Raw genomic sequence first — 21,661 nt, forward strand, 5'->3', positions numbered from 1 at the left:
GCATTAAAACAGCAAGAAATAAGAAGAAACGAAGGGATCTGTAAGAGCAAGAACACAAAGTAAAGTTCTTATAATTGGATTTTTAAAAATAGAGTTATATAATTTGAGGAATGAAATAGTTTTATAAGGTAAGGTTTGCACAGAAAGACAGCTGTTCTCTATTCTCTGCCACTACACGTCCCTCACACCCCAGCCTTTCCCCCATCAAGGGTTCCTTGCTCCCCAGCAGCAACCATTTTCAACTCTGTATCTCCAGTTACTGTGCTTATTTTGCCACTTACTGATTTGCCAGTTTTTGATGTGTCCCCAGTGTGAATATATAAACTTGTCGGCACGAATATGAAGTAGATATAAACTTATATTTGTTAACCTGGTTGAACAAATTTAAGATCACAGTATAATAAGCAACATGTCTATTTAGAAATATGTTTTAACTCTCTATTTCATAGAACAAAGTTACTTAAAAGCCTCATGCTTTTCCCCAACTTTTTAACTTGAGAAATTTCAAATCCATAGAAAACGTGAATTCCCATGCACTGTTACCCAGGTTCAACAATTAGCATTTGTAGTTTTCTTTTTATACATACATACACATGTATTAAACACATTTTTTGGGTGAGCCCTTTGAAAGTTAAAAGATATCATGCTCTTAACCCCTGAATACTTACGCATGTGTTTTCTAAGAATAAGAACATTCACCTACATGACCATAATACTAGTATCACACCTGAGAGTCAGTAATTCCCTAATATCTAATACACACTCCATGATCAGATTTCTCCACAGGTCCACATGCATACTCTTTCCTTCCTTTTCCTTTCCTTCTTCCTTTACCAAGGGCCAGTCAAGTTTCATTTGGTTTCATTGTCTAGTTTCTTTTAAAATGTACAGATTGCTTTATGACTTTGCATGTCTTCCTTGTGTAAGGGCCATACTTATTTTCTCTGAATCATTCCAGTTTTAGTGTCTGAGCTACCAAAGTGGCTATTAAGAGCTTTTCTAGTGATGTATCAACACTGTCACTATAAATTTTATCCCAACCCACAAGTATTCATTTATATGACATTAAGACATTAAAAATAATCCTATTGGAACATGTATTATACTCCACTGCACTATACTCCACTTAGTCTATTACTTTCAAAATTAATCTTTAGAATATTTGTTTACAACAGAGTTCATCACTTGCATTTATAAGGTCATACACCCTAGATTACCAACTTGGCATTCCATTTTTTTGACAAATCAAGATATTGAAAACCCAAACAAATACCTTCTGTTATAAAACTTGTAAAATAAGTCTTTTTGAGCAAACAGAAGCATTTGTGATTTTTAAGTTTATAAGGGATAAAAACCAAGTTTTACACCCAGAATAGTTCCCTATGTAGGTGGTGTATTATCCCACTTAAGAGCAGGTGTTTAAATCATACTGCCTAATTTCATATTTGTTCTCTATCTCTTGAGTTTGGCATTAGACAAAATCACAATCAGTCATAATCTCATTAAGCATCAGATTTCTCACCTGTAAATATGTGTAACAGCACCTATTTCAGATAATTGTTCTGAAGATCAGTCATGCTTATACATGTAAAACTATCATGTGCCTAGCCTGTAGTACACACAATGTTAGCTATTAATGTTTTGATGCTCAGAGTGAGATCTCATCCCTTTGTCTCTGAGCATCAACCAGCAGGTGTAAGACTGTCCTCTCCAGCCTCAGTCTACAACCACCATCCATTAGCAGGGTCAGCAGGGAGCTTTGAGCCAGATGTGCTCTGAGTAAGATTCCACCCTCAGTGCTTCCATTGCAGGTGTCAATAAGTCACTCCAGAGCTCTGCAGGGCCCCTGGAAAGACCTTGCTACCCCTTGTTATAAGGCCTTGCCACAGTTTTATGCCTCAAAACCATTAAGGCAAATTTCGTATGCCTTTGATTCCTATTAATTTTATCACCACAAGAAACCCCATATGGCTCTTCACATCCTTCTTTCTGGACCCATGTTCCTTCACCAACACCTAAAAACACTTCCCCTGTGTCCCCTGGAACTCAAAAGTCAGTCATCAGTAAAATTTCCTAAATCTTTAACTTCTTTCAACCTTCTCTTCACCTCCTTATTCTAACTGAAACTACTTTCCTTGAATCCTTTCCAGGAGGTCACTTTTTTTCTTCCTGACTGCCTCATACCACTCGACCTAGAGGTAGAATAGATGGTCTCCTTAATCTTCAGTGCCTAAAACGCCTCACTTTGTGTCTTATATTGACAAACTCTAGCATCTACTCTTTCTCCTTGTTGCAAGTGAACCCCTGTTTTCTCTCACCCTCTCTCATCTTCCTTCATGGGGTCACTGTCATTCTAATACTGTTTCTGTCATAATCCTTGGTTTCAATGTCTACACATTATTTTTTCTAGTTTCTCACTTCTTTGCCTTCTTTCCCCTAAGATCTTATTCTCCAGCCTGTATTAGCCACTTAACTCCCATGATTAAATCCTAGTGTTTATCACTGTCAATATCCATAATCCTTAATACCAATTTCAAGCACCCAACTCTGAACACCTCCTATTTTTCTAGCTCATGCCCCCTCACACCCTAACTCTAACAATTCTTCGATTTCACCGAATCCTACAGTCCATTGGTCATACTGATAAGAACAGAGTAAAGGGACAAAGTAGGTGATTAAATAGATAATCCCACTAAGGGAACATAAGAAAAATGTATGGGAGACCCCTGTAAGTTAATGATCACTCAAGAAAGCAGGTTTGCCTAACCACAAAACCAAGCAGGCTTCCTTAAAAACAAAACCATGCAATAGTCATGAGACATGCCCTACAACAATAAAACGATGATGGCTTTCTTAAGTTCCCTTTACACCCTGGTCTTTCTTGTCCCACTCCCAAATCACTTTTCTTTCACTCAAAAGAAAATTCTCTTTCCTATAGGGGAGGGGAAAAAATGACACTTTCAAAATATTTTCAAATGAACCTTATTCTTCATTAGGGCAAAGGCAATGCTTCCTATCTTTGTCCTTGACTTCCAAGAGTGGCTGAATGATGGACTTCCCTTTTACCATTTCAACTCAACACCCTTAGAAGTCAACAGCAATGGAAGAGGAATCAAGATGGTGGGGCAGTAGGATGTGGAGCTTACCTCTTCCCAGAGATACAGCAAAAACACATCTACAAGTGGAACTATTCACACAGAATATCTACTGAATGCTGGCAGAAGACCTCAGACTTCCAAAAGGGCAAGAAAACTCCATGTAACTGGGTAGGACAAAAGAAAAAAGAAAAAGAAGGAATTGGGACAGGACCTGCACCCCAGGGAGGGAGATGTGAAGGAGGAAAGGTTCCCCCACCATGGGAAATCCCCTCAATGGTGGGGAGACCAGCCTGGATGGAGGGGGAGCCATAGAGCCTCGGAGGAGAGTGCAGCAACCAGTTTGTGGAAGGACCTGCACAGATGGTCAGTACCTCTGCCCTGTGCTCCCCAGCCTGGGACGCTTGTATGCTGGTGTGGGCGGGGCTGGGTGCTGAAGCTCGAGCTTCAGATGTCAGACCCAGGGATAGGACCAGGGTTAGCTGCATGCAGACAGCCTGAAAAGGTTGGAGAGTGACAACTGAGTGTGCACTCAGAAGAGACCTGGGCCCACCAGAGAGGCAAAACACCACTTGAGAAGATGGGCAGGACTGCCATAGGAGTTTCTTTTCCTACCTGTGGGCTCTCAGGCAACAAGGCACCACTTACACAAGTTCTGGGGGCAGGTGCAAGCTGCTGCCACCATCTTGGGCTCCAGAGACAGACATGGGCCACTGCCACAGCTAAGGGACCGGCAAGCAGGTGCCACTTGCTGTCCTGGCGGGGGGAGTTGCACAGCCCGCCACTACCACTGTGAGACCCGTGGGTGGGCGCCGATTGCTGCCACCACCATATGGGGAGCGCGCACAGGCCATGAGCAGGCACCAATTGCTGTTCCTACTGTCCTGCAAGTAGGTAGGTTATTGCTGCTGCTAAGAGACACAAGAGCAGGTGCCATCTGCTGCCCCTACTGTCCTGGGACTGCATGGGCCACTGCTGCCACTGGGAGACCCGGGAGCGGGTGCTGATCAATGCCCCCGCCATACCAGGAGTGTGCACAGGCCACCGTGCCTGCACACATCATATCAAGAGGATAAGAGCCAGCACACACACTGTGGAAAGAGGCAACAATCATCCAAACTAAAAGCAGCCCCTTGATTCCAGACAAGATGGCAGGGGTAGAAGGACGTGAACTCACCTCCTCTCAGTAAAACACCAAAATTATAACTAACAACTTAATTACCATTGACAAAAATGACTGGAACCCACCAGAAAAGATACTTCACATCCAAAGACAAAGAAGAAGCCACAACAAGACGGTAGGAGGGGCACTTCCACGATATAAGACAGATTCCATACCCGCCAGCTGGGCAACCCAAAAACTGGAAAATAATTATATTGCAGAGGTTCTCCCACAGGAGTGAGTTCTGAGCCTCATATCAGGCTCCCCAGCCTGAGGGTCTGGCCACAGTAGAAGGAGCCCCCAGAGCATTTGGCTTTGAAGGCCAGTGGGGCTTGAGTGCAGGAGCTCCACAGGACTGAGTGAAACGGAGGTTCCACTTTTGGAGGCTGCACACAAGATTTTACGTGCACTGGGACCCAGCACAAAGCAGTGACTCCATAGGAACTTGGGCTAGACCTACCTGTGGGTCTTGGAGGGTCTCCTGGTGAGGCATGGGTCAGCTCTGGCTCACTGAGGGCAAGGACACTGGTGGCGGAAGTCCCAAGGAATATTAATCGGCATGAGATTTCCTGGAGGTCTCCATTTTGGCACCAAGACCCAACCCCACCCAACAGCCTGCAGGCTCAGTGCTGGGATAATTACAGGCCAAACAAACAGCAGGGGGGAACACAGCCCCACCCATCTGCTGACAGGCACCTAAAGTTGTACTGAGCTCACAGCCACCTCTAAATACACCCCTTGACATGGTCCTGCCCACCAGAGGGACAAAACCCAGCACCACCCACCAGTGGGCAGGCACCAGTCCTTCCCACCAGGAACCCTGCACAAGCCTCTGGACCAACGTCACCCACCAGGGGACAGACACCAGGAGCAAGAGGAAATACAATCCTGCAGCCTGCAGAAAGGAGACCACAAACACAGAAAATTAGACAAAATGAGACGGCAGAGAAATATGTTCCAGACAAAGAAACAGGATAAAACCCCAGAAGAACAACTAAGTGAAGTGGAGATAGGCAATCTACCTGAAAAAGAATTCAGAGTAATGATAGTAAAGATGATCCAATATCTCAGAAAAAGAATGGAGGCACAGACTGAGAAGATGCAAGAAATGTATAACAAAGATCTAGAAGGTTTAAACAATAAACAAACAGATGCATAATACAATAATTGAAATGAAAAAAACACTGGAAGGAACCAATGCCAGAATAAATGAGGCAGAAGAAGGAATAAGTGAGCTGAAAAACATAGTGGTGGAAACCACCGCTGCAGAACAGAAAAAAGAAAATAGAATGAAAAGAAATAAGGACAGTCTTAGAGACTACTGGGACAACATTAAACACACAAACATTCACATTATAGGGGTCCCAGAAGGAAGAGAGAGAGAGAAAGGGCCCGAGAATATTTGAAGAGATTATAACCGGAAACTTACCTAACATGAGAAAGGAAACACTCGAGTCTAGGAAGGAGAGAGAGTCCCATGCAGGATAAACCCAAGGAGGAACACGTCAAGACACGTATTAATCAAACTGACAAAAATTAAAGACAAAAAAATATTGAGAGTAACAAGAGAAAAGCAACAAATTACAAGGGAATCTCCATAAGGTTATCAGCTGAATTTTCAGCAGAAACCCTGCAGGCCAGAAGGGAGTGGCACAATATATTTAAAGTGATGAAAGGGAAAAACCTAAAACCAAGAATACTCTACCCAGCAAGGCTCTCATTCAGATTTGATGGAGAAATCAAAAGCTTTACAGAAAAGCAAAAGCTAAGAGAATTCAGCACCACCAAACCAGCTTTACAACAAATGCTAAAGCAATTTCTCTAGGAGGAAAAGAAAAGGCTACAACTAAAAACAAGAAAATTACAAATGAAAAAGCTCACCAGTAAAGGCAAACAAAGTAAAGGTATGAAATCATCTGCACACAAATATGATATCAAAACCAGCAATCATGAGAAGAGGAGAGTACAAATGCAGGATATTGGAAATACATTTGAAATTAAGAGATAACCAACTTAAAACTATCTTGTATCTATACAGACTGCTATATCAAAACTTCATGGGAATGCAAACCTAAAATCTACAATAGATACACACACACAAAAGAAAAACCCATCCAAACACAACACTAGAGATAGTCATCAAATCAAGAGAGGAAGGGAAGAGAAAAGACCTACAAAAGCACATCCAAAACAATTAACAAAATGGCAATAAGAACATACATATCAATAATTACCTTAAATGTAAACGGATTAAGTGCTCCAACCAAGAGATATAGAATGGCTGAATGGATACAAAAACAAGACCCGTATATTTACTGTCTACAAGAGACCCACTTCAGATCTTAGGGACACATACGGACTGAAAGTAAGGGGATGGAAAAAATGTGTTCCATGCAAATGGAAATCAAAACAAAGTTGGAGTAACAATACTCATATGTTTACTCATAAAGTAAACAATATTTTTTTAAATAAAGACTTACAAGAGAAAAAGAATAATGATTAAGGGATCAATCCAAGAAGAAGATATAACAAATGTAAATATATATGCACCCAACATAGGAGCACTTCAACATAAGGCAAATGCTAACAGCCATAAAAGGAGAAAATCGATAGTAACACAATAATAGTGGGAGATTTAACACCCCACTTTCATCAACAGACAGGTCATCCAGACAGAAAAATCAATAAGGAAACACAGGCCTTAAATGACACATAAGACCAGATGGGCTTAACTGATATTTATAGAACATTCCATCTGAAAGCAGCAGAATATAATTCGTCTCAAGTGCACATGGAACATTCTCTAGAATAGGTCACATCTGTGCTACAAGTCAAGCCTCAGTAAATGTAAGAAAATTGAAACCATATCAACTATCTTTTCCGACAACAACACTGAGATTAGAAATCAATCAGAAGGAAGAAAAATATAAAAACCACAGACACATGGAGGCTAAACAATATGTTACTGAACAAGCAATGGGTCACTGAAGAAATCAAAGAGGAAATCACAAAATACCTAGAGACAAATGGTAATGAAAACACAACAAACGAAAACCTAATCATGGGATGCAGCAAAAGCAGTTCTAAGAGGAAAGTTTATAGCAGTACAATCTTACCTCAGGAAACAAGAAAAATTTCAAATAAACAACCTAAACTTACACCTAAACCAACTAGAGAAATAAGAACAAACAAAACCCAAAGTTAGTTAAGGAAAGAAATCATAAAGACCAGAGCAGAAATAAATGAAATAGAGACATAGCAAAGATCAATGAAACTAAAAGCTGGTTCTTTGAAAAGATAAACAAAATTGATAAACCTTTAGCCAGACTCATCAAGAAAAAACGGGAGAGAGCTCAAATCAATAAAATTAGAAATGAAAAAGGAGAAGTTACAACTTACACCATAGAAATACAAAGGATCATAAGAGACTTTTATAAGCAACTATATGCCAATAAAATGGACAATGTAGAAGAAATGGACAAATTCTTAGAAAGGTACACCTTTCCAAGACTGAACCAGGAAGAAATAGAAAACATGAACAGACCAATCACAAACACTGAAATTAAAACTGTGATTAAAAAATTTCCAACAAACCCAAGTCCAGGACCAGATGGCTTCACAGGCAAATTCTATCAAACATTTAGAGAAGAGTTAACACCTATCCATTTGGAACTCCTCGCACAAGAAGGAACACTCCCATTCTATGAGGCCACCAATATGCTGATATCAAAACAAAACAAATATACCACAAAAAAAGAGAATTACAGGCCAATATCACTAACGAAAATAGAGGCAAACATCTTCAACTAAGTGCCAGCAAACGACTCCAACAATTTGGTGAAAGGATCATACACCACACTCAACTGGGATTTTTCCCACTGATGTAAGGATTCTTCAGTAGCTGAAAATCAATCAGCGTGATATACCACATTAACAAATTGAAGAATAAAAACTGTACGATCATGTCAATTGAGGCAGAAAAAGCTTTTGACAAAATTCAGCATCCAGTTATAATAAAAAGTCTCCGGAAAGCGGGCATAGAGGGAATCTAACTCTACATAATAAAACGCCATATATGACAAACCACAGCTAACATCATTCTCAATGGTGAAAAGCTGAAAGCATTTTCTCTAAGATCAGGAATGAGACAAGGATGTCCACTCTCACCACTTTTATTCATAGTTTTGGAAGTCCTAGCCGTGGAAATTGACAAGAAATAAAAGGAAACCAAATTGGGAAAGAAGAAGTAACACTTTCATTGTTTGAAAATGACATGATACTATACAGAGAAAATCCTAAAGACACTACCAAAACACTACTAGAGCTCAGTGAATTTGGTAAAGATGCAGGATACAAAATTAATACACAGAAATCTCTTGCATCCCTATACGTTAACAAGAAAAGATCAGAAGGAAAAATCAAGAAGACAATCCTACTCACCATCACATAAAAAAGAATAAAATACCTAGGAATAAGCCTACCTAAGGAGGCAAAAAACCTGTACTCCTGAAACTATAAGATGTTGATGAAAGGAACTGAAGATGACAGAAACAGATGGAAAGATATACCATATTCTTGGATTGGAAGAATCAATATTGTCAAAATGACTATACTACCCAATCCATAAGGCAATCCATAGATACAATGCTATCCCTATCAAATTACCAATAGCATTTTTCACAGAACTAGAACAAAATTTTAAAATTTGCCTGGGAACACAAAAGACCCCAAATAGCCAAAACAATCTTAAGCAGAACAGAGTTGTAGGAATCACTGACTTCAGGCTATACTACAAAGCTACAGTCATAAGAACAGTATGGTACCGGCACAAAAACAGACACAGAGATTAATGGAATAGGATAGAAAGCCCAGAAATAACCCCCTGCACTTATGGTCAATCAATCTATTACAAAGGAAGCAAGAATATACAGTGGTTTTTCAAAGACAGTCCCTTCAATAAGTGGTGCTGGGAAAACTGGACAGCTACATATAAAAGAATGAATTTAGGAGGCTTCCAGGAAGATGGTGGAAGAGTAAGATGCGGAGATCACCTTCCTCCCCACAGATACACCAGAAATACATCTACACGTGAACAACTACAGAACACCTACTGAACGCTGGCAGAAGACCTCCCAAAAGGCAAGAAACTCCCCACGTACAGGATAAAAGAAAAAAGAATAAACAGAGACAAAAGGATAGGGATGGGACCTGCACCAGTGGGAGGGAACTGTGAAGGAGGAAAGGTTTCCACACACTAGGAAGCTCCTCCGCGGGCGGAGACTGTGGGAGGCAGAGGGGGAAAGCTTCAGAGCCGCAAAGGAGAGCACAGCAACAGGGGTGTGGAGGGCGAAGCGGAGAGATTCCCACACAGAGGATCAGTGCCGACTGGCATTCACCAGCTCGAGAGGCTTGTCTGCTCACCTGGGGTGGGCGGGGCTGTGAGCTGAGGCTCGGGCTTCGGTCGGAGCGCTGGGAGAGGACTGGGGTTGGCGGCGTGAACACAGACTGCAGGGGGTTAGTGCGCCACGGCTAGCTGGGAGGGAGTCTGGGGAAAAGTCTGGACCTGCCAAAGAGGCAAGAAACTTTTTCTTCCCTATTTGTTTCCTGGTGCGCTAGGAGAGGGAATTAAGAGCGCTGCTTAAAGGAGCTCCAGAGACGGCTGCGAGCCGCAGCTAGAAGCGCGGACCCCAGAGACGGGCATAAGATGCTAAGGCTGTTGCTGCCGCCACCAAGAAGCCTGTGTGCGAGCACAGGTCACTATCCACACCCTGCTTCAGGGGAGCCTGTGCAGCCCGCCACTGCCAGGGTCCCGGGAACCAGGGACAACTTCCCCGGGAGAACGCACGGTGTGCCTCAGGCTGCTGCAACGTCACGCCGGCCTGTGCCGCCACAGGCTCGCCCCGCACTCCGTACGCCTCCCTGACTCCAGCCTGAGCAAGCCAGAGTCCCCGAAGCAGCTGCCCCTTTAACCCCATACTGTCTGAGCGAAGAACAGACGCCTTCTGGAGACCTACACACAGAGGCAGGGCCAAATCCAAAGCTGAGCCCTGGGAGCTGTGAGAACAAAGAAGAGAAAAGGAAACCTCACCCAGCAGCCTCAGAAGCATCGGATTAAAGCTCCACAATCAACGTGATGTACCCTGCATCTGTGGAATACCTGAATAGACAACGAATAATCCCAAATTGAGGAGGTGGACTTTGAGAGCAACATTTATGATTTTTTCCCCTTTTCCTCTTTTTGTGACTGTGTATGTGTATGCTTCTGTGTGAGATTTTGTCTGTATAGCTTTGCTTCCACCATTTGTCCTAGGGTTCTACCCATCCATTTTTTTATTTTATTTTTCTTAATAATTATTTTTATTTTAATAACTTAATTTTATTTTAGCTTATTTTATTTTACTTTATCTTCTTTCTTTTGTTCTTTCCTTCCTTCCCTCCTTTAGACAACGAATCATCCCAATTTGAGGAGGTGGACTTTAAGAGCAAGATTTATGATTTTTTCCCCTTTTCCTCTTTTTGTGAGTCTGTATGTGCGTGTGTATGTGCATGCCTCTGTGTGAGATTTTGTCTGTATAGCTTTGCTTTCACCATTTGTCCTAGGGTTCTATATGACCATTTTTAAAAAAAAATTTTTTCTTAATTATTTTTTATTTTAATAACTTTATTTAATTTTATCTTACTTTATTTTATTTTACTTTATCTTCTTTTTTTTCTTTTTTCCTTCCTTCCCTCCTTCCTTCCTTCCTCCCTCCCTCCCTCCCTTTCTTTCTTTCTTTCCTTCCTTCTTTCTTTCTACTTCTACTAATTCTTTCTTTCTACTTTTTCTCCCTTTTATTCTGAGCCGTGTGGGTGAAAGGCTCTTGGTGCTGCAGCCAGGAGTCGGTGCTGCGCCTCTGAGGTGGGGGAGCCAACTTCAGGACACTGGTCCACAAGAGACCTCCCAGCTCTACATAATATCAAATGGCGAAAATCTCCCAGAGATCTCCATCTCAACACCAGCACCCAGCTTCACTCAGTGACCAGCAAGCTACAGTGCTGGACACCCTATGCCAAATAACTAGCAAGACAGGAACACAACCCCACCCATTAGCAAAGAGGCTGCCTAAAATCATAATAAGTCCACAGACACCACAAAACACACTAAGAGATGTGGACTTGCCCACGAGAAAGACAAGATCCAGCCTCATCCACCAGAACACAGGCACTAGTCCCCTCCACCAGGAAGACTACACAACCCACTGAACCAACCTTAGCCACTGGGACAGACACCAAAAACAACGGGAACTACGAACCTGCAGCCTGCAAAAAGGAGACCCCAAACACAGTAAGATAAGTAAAATGAGAAGGCAGAAAAACACACAGCAATTGAAGGAGCAAGATAAAAACTCACCAGACCTAACAAATGAAGAGGAAATAGGCAGTCTACCTGAAAAAGAATTCAGAATAATGATAGTAAAGATGATCCAAAATCTTGGAAATAGAATAGACAAAATGCAAGAAACATTTAACAAGGACCTAGAAGAACTAAAGTTGAAACAAGCAACGATGAACAACACAATAAATGAAATTAAAAATACTCTAGATAGGATCAATAGCAGAATAACTGAGGGAGAAGAACAGATAAGTGACCTGAAAGATAAAATAGTGGAAATAACTACTGCAGAGCAGAATAAAGAAAAAAAAATCAAAAGAAATGAGGACAGTCTCACAGACTTCTGGGACAATATTAAATGCACCAACATTCGAATTATAGGGGTTCCAGAAGAAGAAGAGAAAAAGAAAGGGACTGAAAAAATATTTGAAGAGATTATAGTTGAAAAATTCCCTAATATGGGAAAGGAAATAGTTAATCAAGTCCAGGAAGCACAGAGGGTCCCATACAGCATAAATCCAAGGAGAAACACGCCAAGACACATATTAATCAAACTGTCAAAAATTAAATACAAAGAAAACATATTAAAAGCAGCAAGGGAAAAACAACAAGTAACACACAAGGGAATCCCCATAAGGTTAACCGCTCATCTTTCAGCAGAAATTCTGCAAGCCAGAAGGGACTGGCAAAACATACTTAAAGTGATGAAGGAGAAAAGTCTGCAACCAAGATTACCCAGCAAGGATCTCATATAGATTTGTTGGAGAAATTAAAACCTTTACAGACAAGAAAAAGCTGAGAGAGTTCAGCACCACCAAACCAGCTTTACAACAAATGCTAAAGGATCTTCTCTAGGCAAGAAAAACAAGAGAAGGAAAAGACCTACAATAACGAACCCAAAACAATTAAGAAAATGGGAAGAGGAACATACATATCGATAATTACCTTAAATGTAAATGGACTAAATGCTCCCACCAAAAGACACAGATTGGCGGAATGCATACAAAAACAAGACCCATATATATGCTGTCTACAAGAGACCCACCTCAGACCTAGAGACACATACAGACTGAAAGTAAGGGAATGGAAAAAGATATTCCATGCAAGTGGAAAGCAAAAGAAAGCTGGAGTAGCAATTGTCATACCACACAAAATAGACTTGAAAATAAAGAATATTATAAGAGACAAAGAAAGACACTACATAATGACCAAGGGATCAACCCAAGAAGAAGATATAACAATTGTAAATATTTATGCACCCAACACAGGAGCACCTCAATACATAAGGGAAGTACTAACAGCCATAAAAGGGGAAATTGACAGTAACAAATTCATATTAGGGGACTTTAACACCCCACTTTCAACAATGGACAGATCACCCAAAATGAAAATAAATAAGGAATATTTATTTCTTATTTACATATATAATATATATATTATATAAATAAGGAAACACAATTAAGATGGATTTAATTGATATTTATAGGACATTCCATACAAAAACAACAGAATACACATTTTTCTCAAGGGGTCATGGAACATTGTCTAGAATAGATCATATCTTGGAACAAATCAAGCATTGGAAAATTAAAGAAAATTGAAATTGTATCAAGAATCTTTCCGACCACAACACTATGAGACTAGATACCAATTACAGGAAAAGATCTGTACAAAATACAAACACATGGAGGCAAAACAATACATTACTTAATAACGAAATGATCACTGAAGAAATCAAAGAATAAATAAAAAAATACCTAGAAACAAATGACAATGGAGACATGATGACCCAAAACCTATGGGATGCAGCAAAAGCAGTTCTAAGTGGGAAGTTCATTGCAATACAAGCCCACTTTAAGAAACAGGAAACATCTCGAATAAACAACCTAACCTTGCAGCAAAAGCAATTAGAGAAAGAAGAACAAAAAACCCCCCAACCTTAGCAGAAGGAAAATATCATAAAAAAAAGATTAGAAACAACTGAAAAAGAAATGAAGGAAACGATAGCAAATATCAATAAAACTATAAGCTGGTTCTTTGAGAAGATAAACAAAAGTGATAAACCATGAGCCAGACTCATCAAGAAAAAAAGGGAGAAGACTCAAATCAATAGAATTGGAAATGAAAAAGGAGAAGTAACAACTGACACTGCAGAAATACAAAAGATCATGAGAGATTACTACAAGCAACTCTATGCCAATAAAATGGACAACCTGGAAGAAATGGACAAATTCTTAGAAATGCACAACCTGCCAAGCCTGAATCAGGAAGAAATAGAAAATATGAACAGACCAATCACAAGCACTGAAATTGAAACTCTGATTAAAAATCTTCCAGCAAACAAAAGCCCAGGACCAGATGGCTTCACAGGCAAATTCTACCAAACATTTGGAGAAGAGCTAACGCCTATCCTTCTCAAACTCTTCCAAAATATAGCAGAGGGAGGAACACTCCCAAACTCATTCTATGAGGCCACCATCACCTTGATACCAAAACCAGACAAGGACGTCACAAAGGAAGAAAACTACAGGCCAATATCACTGATGAACATAGATGCAAAAATCCTCAACAAAATACTAGCAAACAGAATCCAAGAGCACATTAAAAGGATCATACACCATGATCAAGTGGGGTTTATGCCAGGAATGCAAGGATTCTTCAATATACGCAAATCAATCAACGTGATACACCATATTAACAAATGGAAGGAGAAAAACCACATGATCATCTCAATAGATGCAGAGAAAGCTTTCGACAAAATTCAACAGCCACTTCTGAAAAAAACCCTGCAGAAGGTAGGCATAGAGGGAACTTTCCTCAACATAATAAAGGCCATATATGACAAACCCACAGCCAACATCGTCCTCAATGGTGAAAAACTGAAAGCGTTTCCAGTCAGATCAGGAACGAGACAAGGTTGCCCACTCTCACCACTCTTAGTCAACATAGTTTTGGAAGTTTTAGCCACAGCAATCAGAGAAGAAAAGGAAATAAAAGGAATCCAAATCGGAAAAGTAGAATAAAGCTGTCACTGTTTGCAGATGACATGATACTATACATAGAGAATCCTAACGATGCTACCAGAAAACGCCTACAACTAGTCAATGAATTTGGTAAAGAAGCAGGACACAAAATTAATGCACAGAAATCTCTTACATTCCTATACGCTAATGATGAAAAATCTGAAAGTGAAATCAAGAAAACACTCCCATTTACAACTGCAACTTCAACAATATAATATCTAGGAATAAACCTCCCTAGGGAGACAAAAGACCTGTATGCAGAAATTATAAGACACTTGTGAAAGAAATTGAAGATGATACAAATACGCGGAGAGATATACCATGTTCCTGGTACGGAAGAATCAACATTGTGAAAATGACTCTACTACCCAAAGCGATTTACAGGTTCAATGCAATCCCTATCAAACTACCACTGGCATTTTTCACAGACCTAGAACAAAACATGTCACAATTTGTATGGAAACACAAAAGACCCCGAATAGCCAAAGCAATCTTGAGAACGAAATACGGAGCTGGAGGAATCAGGCTCCCTGACTTCAGACTATACTACAAAGCTACAGTAATCCAGACAGTATGGTACTGGCACAAAAACAGAAAGATAGATCAATGGAACAGGATAGAAAGCCCAGAGATAAACCCACGCACATATGGTCACCTTGTCTTTGATAAAGGAGGCAGGAAAGTACAGTGGAGAAAGGACAGCCTCTTCAATAAGTGGTGCTGGGAAAACTGGACAGGTACACGTAAACGTATGAGATTAGATTACTCCCTAACAACATACACAAAAATAAGCTCAAAATGCGATTAAAGACCTAAACGTAAGGCCAGAAACCATCAAACTCTTAGAGGAAAACACAGGCAGAACACTGAAATAAATCACAGCAAGATCCTTTTAGACCCACCTCCTAGAGAAATGGAAGTAAAAACAAAAATCAACAAATGGGACCTAATGAAACTTCAAAGCTTTTGCACAGCAAAGAAAACCATCAACAAGACCAAGAGACAACCCTCAGAATGGGAGAAAATATTTGCAAATGAATCAACTGATAGAGGATTAATCTCCAAAATTTACAAGCAGCTCATGCAGCTCAATAACAAAAAACAAACAACCCAACCCAAAAGTGGGCAAAAGACCTAAATAGACATTTCTCCAAAGAAGATATACAGAGTGCCAACAAACAAATGAAACAATGCTCAACATCGTTAATCATTAGAGAAATGAAAATCAAAACTACAATGAGATATCACGTCACACCAGTCACAATGGCCATCATCAAAAAATCTAGGAACAATAAATGCTGGAGACGGTGTGGAGAAAAGGGCACACTCTTGCACTGCTGGTGGGAATGTGAATTGGTACAGCCACTATGGAGAACAGTATGGAGGTTCCTTAAAAAACTGCAAATAGAACTACCATATGACCCAGCATTCCCACTACTGGGCATATACCCTGAGAAAACCATAATTCAAAAAGAGTCATGTACCAAAATGTGCATTGCAGCTCTATTTACAATAGCCCGGAGATGGAAACAACCTAAGTGCCCATCATCGGATGAATGGATAAAGAAGATGTGGCACATATATACAATGGACTATTACTCAGCCGTAAAAAGAAACGAAATTGAGCTATTTGTAATGAGGTGGGTAGACCTCGAGTCTGTCATGCAGAGTGAAGTAAGTCAGAAAGAGAAAGACAAATACCGTATGCTAACATATATATATGGAATTAAAGAAAACAAATGTCATGAAGACGCTAGGGGTAAGACAGGAATAAAGACACAGATCTACTAGAGAACGGACTTGAGGAGACGGGGACGGGGAAGGGTGAGCTGTGCCAAAGCGAGAGAGAGGCATGGACATATACACACTACCAAACGTAAGGTAGATAGCTAGTGGGAAGTAGCCGCATAGCACAGGGAGATCAGCTCGGTGCTTTGTGACCACCTGCAGGGGTGGGATCGGGAGGGTGGGAGGGAGGGAGACGCAAGAGGGAAGAGATATGGGAACATATGTATACGTACAAGTGATTCACTTTGTTATAAAGCAGAAACCAACACACCATTGTAAAGCAATTATATCCCAATAAAGAGGTTTTTTTAAAAAACAGAACCCGCCGTATAGCATAGGAAACTCTACTCAGTACTCTGTAATGCCCTATATGGGAAAAGAGCTCAAAAAGAGAGAAAAAAAAAGTGGATATACGTACATGTGTAACTGATTCACTTTGCTGAACACCTGAAGTAAATGCGTTGTTTTAAGTCACTAAGTTTGTGATAATTTGTCACAGCAGAAATAGAATATCCCACTCAAAAGAAATGAATTTATTTCAAGATCCACTGAGAATGTCCTTTTCAAGATAACTTCGTCTAAAATAATTCATAAGATTCTTTATCTGTCTTACTGTGGGAGTACAAGTGTCACATTTTTCATGTAATATGTATATAATAAAACTTATTACATCAAAGCTTTAAAAAGAAGAAATAAATGAAAAAGAAATGAAGGAAACGATAGCAGAGATCAATAAAACTATAAGCTGGTTCTTTGAGAAGATAAACAAAAGTGATAAACCATGAGCCAGACTCATCAAGAAAAAAAGGGAGAAGACTCAAATCAATAGAATTGGAAATGAAAAAGGAGAAGTAACAACTGACACTGCAGAAATACAAAAGATCATGAGAGATTACTACAAGCAACTCTATGCCAATAAAATGGACAACCTGGAAGAAATGGACAAATTCTTAGAAATGCACAACCTGCCAAGCCTGAATCAGGAAGAAATAGAAAATATGAACAGACCAATCACAAGCACTGAAATTGAAACTCTGATTAAAAATCTTCCAGCAAACAAAAGCCCAGGACCAGATGGCTTCACAGGCAAATTCTACCAAACATTTGGAGAAGAGCTAACGCCTATCCTTCTCAAACTCTTCCAAAATATAGCAGAGGGAGGAACACTCCCAAACTCATTCTATGAGGCCACCATCACCTTGATACCAAAACCAGACAAGGACGTCACAAAGAAAGAAAACTACAGGCCAATATCACTGATGAACATAGATGCAAAAATCCTCAACAAAATACTAGCAAACAGAATCCAAGAGCACATTAAAAGGATCATACACCATGATCAAGTGGGGTTTATGCCAGGAATGCAAGGATTCTTCAATATACGCAAATCAATCAACGTGATACACCATATTAACAAATGGAAGGAGAAAAACCACATGATCATCTCAATAGATGCAGAGAAAGCTTTCGACAAAATTCAACAGCCACTTCTGAAAAAAACCCTGCAGAAGGTAGGCATAGAGGGAACTTTCCTCAACATAATAAAGGCCATATATGACAAACCCACAGCCAACATCGTCCTCAATGGTGAAAAACTGAAAGCGTTTCCAGTCAGATCAGGAACGAGACAAGGTTGCCCACTCTCACCACTCTTAGTCAACATAGTTTTGGAAGTTTTAGCCACAGCAATCAGAGAAGAAAAGGAAATAAAAGGAATCCAAATCGGAAAAGTAGAATAAAGCTGTCACTGTTTGCAGATGACATGATACTATACATAGAGAATCCTAACGATGCTACCAGAAAACGCCTACAACTAGTCAATGAATTTGGTAAAGAAGCAGGACACAAAATTAATGCACAGAAATCTCTTGCATTCCTATACGCTAATGATGAAAAATCTGAAAGTGAAATCAAGAAAACACTCCCATTTACAACTGCAACTTCAACAATATAATATCTAGGAATAAACCTCCCTAGGGAGACAAAAGACCTGTATGCAGAAATTATAAGACACTTGTGAAAGAAATTGAAGATGATACAAATACGCGGAGAGATATACCATGTTCCTGGTACGGAAGAATCAACATTGTGAAAATGACTCTACTACCCAAAGCGATTTACAGGTTCAATGCAATCCCTATCAAACTACCACTGGCATTTTTCACAGACCTAGAACAAAACATGTCACAATTTGTATGGAAACACAAAAGACCCCGAATAGCCAAAGCAATCTTGAGAACGAAATACGGAGCTGGAGGAATCAGGCTCCCTGACTTCAGACTATACTACAAAGCTACAGTAATCCAGACAGTATGGTACTGGCACAAAAACAGAAAGATAGATCAATGGAACAGGATAGAAAGCCCAGAGATAAACCCACGCACATATGGTCACCTTGTCTTTGATAAAGGAGGCAGGAAAGTACAGTGGAGAAAGGACAGCCTCTTCAATAAGTGGTGCTGGGAAAACTGGACAGGTACACGTAAACGTAGGAGATTAGATTACTCCCTAACAACATACACAAAAATAAGCTCAAAATGCGATTAAAGACCTAAACGTAAGGCCAGAAACCATCAAACTCTTAGAGGAAAACACAGGCAGAACACTGAAATAAATCACAGCAAGATCCTTTTAGACCCACCTCCTAGAGAAATGGAAGTAAAAACAAAAATCAACAAATGGGACCTAATGAAACTTCAAAGCTTTTGCACAGCAAAGAAAACCATCAACAAGACCAAGAGACAACCCTCAGAATGGGAGAAAATATTTGCAAATGAATCAACTGATAGAGGATTAATCTCCAAAATTTACAAGCAGCTCATGCAGCTCAATAACAAAAAACAAACAACCCAACCCAAAAGTGGGCAAAAGACCTAAATAGACATTTCTCCAAAGAAGATATACAGAGTGCCAACAAACAAATGAAACAATGCTCAACATCGTTAATCATTAGAGAAATGAAAATCAAAACTACAATGAGATATCACGTCACACCAGTCACAATGGCCATCATCAAAAAATCTAGGAACAATAAATGCTGGAGACGGTGTGGAGAAAAGGGCACACTCTTGCACTGCTGGTGGGAATGTGAATTGGTACAGCCACTATGGAGAACAGTATGGAGGTTCCTTAAAAAACTGCAAATAGAACTACCATATGACCCAGCATTCCCACTACTGGGCATATACCCTGAGAAAACCATAATTCAAAAAGAGTCATGTACCAAAATGTGCATTGCAGCTCTATTTACAATAGCCCGGAGATGGAAACAACCTAAGTGCCCATCATCGGATGAATGGATAAAGAAGATGTGGCACATATATACAATGGACTATTACTCAGCCGTAAAAAGAAACGAAATTGAGCTATTTGTAATGAGGTGGGTAGACCTTGAGTCTGTCATGCAGAGTGAAGTAAGTCAGAAAGAGAAAGACAAATACCGTATGCTAACATATATATATGGAATTAAAGAAAACAAATGTCATGAAGACGCTAGGGGTAAGACAGGAATAAAGACACAGACCTACTAGAGAACGGACTTGAGGAGACGGGGACGGGGAAGGGTGAGCTGTGCCAAAGCGAGAGAGAGGCATGGACATATACACACTACCAAACGTAAGGTAGATACCTAGTGGGAAGTAGCCGCATAGCACAGGGAGATCAGCTCGGTGCTTTGTGACCACCTGCAGGGGTGGGATCGGGAGGGTGGGAGGGAGGGAGACGCAAGAGGGAAGAGATATGGGAACATATGTATACGTACAAGTGATTCACTTTGTTATAAAGCAGAAACCAACACACCATTGTAAAGCAATTATATCCCAATAAAGAGGTTTATTTAAAAAAACAGAACCCGCCGTATAGCATAGGAAACTCTACTCAGTACTCTGTAATGCCCTATATGGGAAAAGAGCTCAAAAAGAGAAAAAAAAAAAGTGGATATACGTACATGTGTAACTGATTCACTTTGCTGAACACCTGAAGTAAATGCGTTGTTTTAAGTCACTAAGTTTGTGATAATTTGTCACAGCAGAAATAGAATATCCCACTCAAAAGAAATGAATTTATTTCAAGATCCACTGAGAATGTCCTTTTCAAGATAACTTCGTCTAAAATAATTCATAAGATTCTTTATCTGTCTTACTGTGGGAGTACAAGTGTCACATTTTTCATGTAATATGTATATAATAAAACTTATTACATCAAAGCTTTAAAAAGAAGAAATAAATGAAAAAGAAATGAAGGAAACGATAGCAGAGATCAATAAAACTATAAGCTGGTTCTTTGAGAAGATAAACAAAAGTGATAAACCATGAGCCAGACTCATCAAGAAAAAAAGGGAGAAGACTCAAATCAATAGAATTGGAAATGAAAAAGGAGAAGTAACAACTGACACTGCAGAAATACAAAAGATCATGAGAGATTACTACAAGCAACTCTATGCCAATAAAATGGACAACCTGGAAGAAATGGACAAATTCTTAGAAATGCACAACCTGCCAAGCCTGAATCAGGAAGAAATAGAAAATATGAACAGACCAATCACAAGCACTGAAATTGAAACTCTGATTAAAAATCTTCCAGCAAACAAAAGCCCAGGACCAGATGGCTTCACAGGCAAATTCTACCAAACATTTGGAGAAGAGCTAACGCCTATCCTTCTCAAACTCTTCCAAAATATAGCAGAGGGAGGAACACTCCCAAACTCATTCTATGAGGCCACCATCACCTTGATACCAAAACCAGACAAGGACGTCACAAAGAAAGAAAACTACAGGCCAATATCACTGATGAACATAGATGCAAAAATCCTCAACAAAATACTAGCAAACAGAATCCAAGAGCACATTAAAAGGATCATACACCATGATCAAGTGGGGTTTATGCCAGGAATGCAAGGATTCTTCAATATACGCAAATCAATCAACGTGATACACCATATTAACAAATGGAAGGAGAAAAACCACATGATCATCTCAATAGATGCAGAGAAAGCTTTCGACAAAATTCAACAGCCACTTCTGAAAAAAACCCTGCAGAAGGTAGGCATAGAGGGAACTTTCCTCAACATAATAAAGGCCATATATGACAAACCCACAGCCAACATCGTCCTCAATGGTGAAAAACTGAAAGCGTTTCCAGTCAGATCAGGAACGAGACAAGGTTGCCCACTCTCACCACTCTTAGTCAACATAGTTTTGGAAGTTTTAGCCACAGCAATCAG

At 40.0% G+C, this 21,661-nt stretch overlaps 1 non-coding gene across 1 annotated transcript; it reads right to left on the reverse strand.

The window, feature by feature from the left end:
* Positions 1–881: 881 nt before the first annotated feature.
* Positions 882–986, reverse strand: LOC132416238 (U6 spliceosomal RNA). Its single transcript, XR_009517505.1, has one exon. It is a non-coding gene; the product is annotated as a U6 spliceosomal RNA (small nuclear RNA).
* Between the last annotated feature and the right edge of the window lie 20,675 nt (positions 987–21,661).

Source organism: Delphinus delphis, chromosome 1 (genome assembly GCF_949987515.2).
Source record: "Delphinus delphis chromosome 1, mDelDel1.2, whole genome shotgun sequence".
Classification (NCBI taxonomy): domain Eukaryota; kingdom Metazoa; phylum Chordata; class Mammalia; order Artiodactyla; family Delphinidae; genus Delphinus; species Delphinus delphis.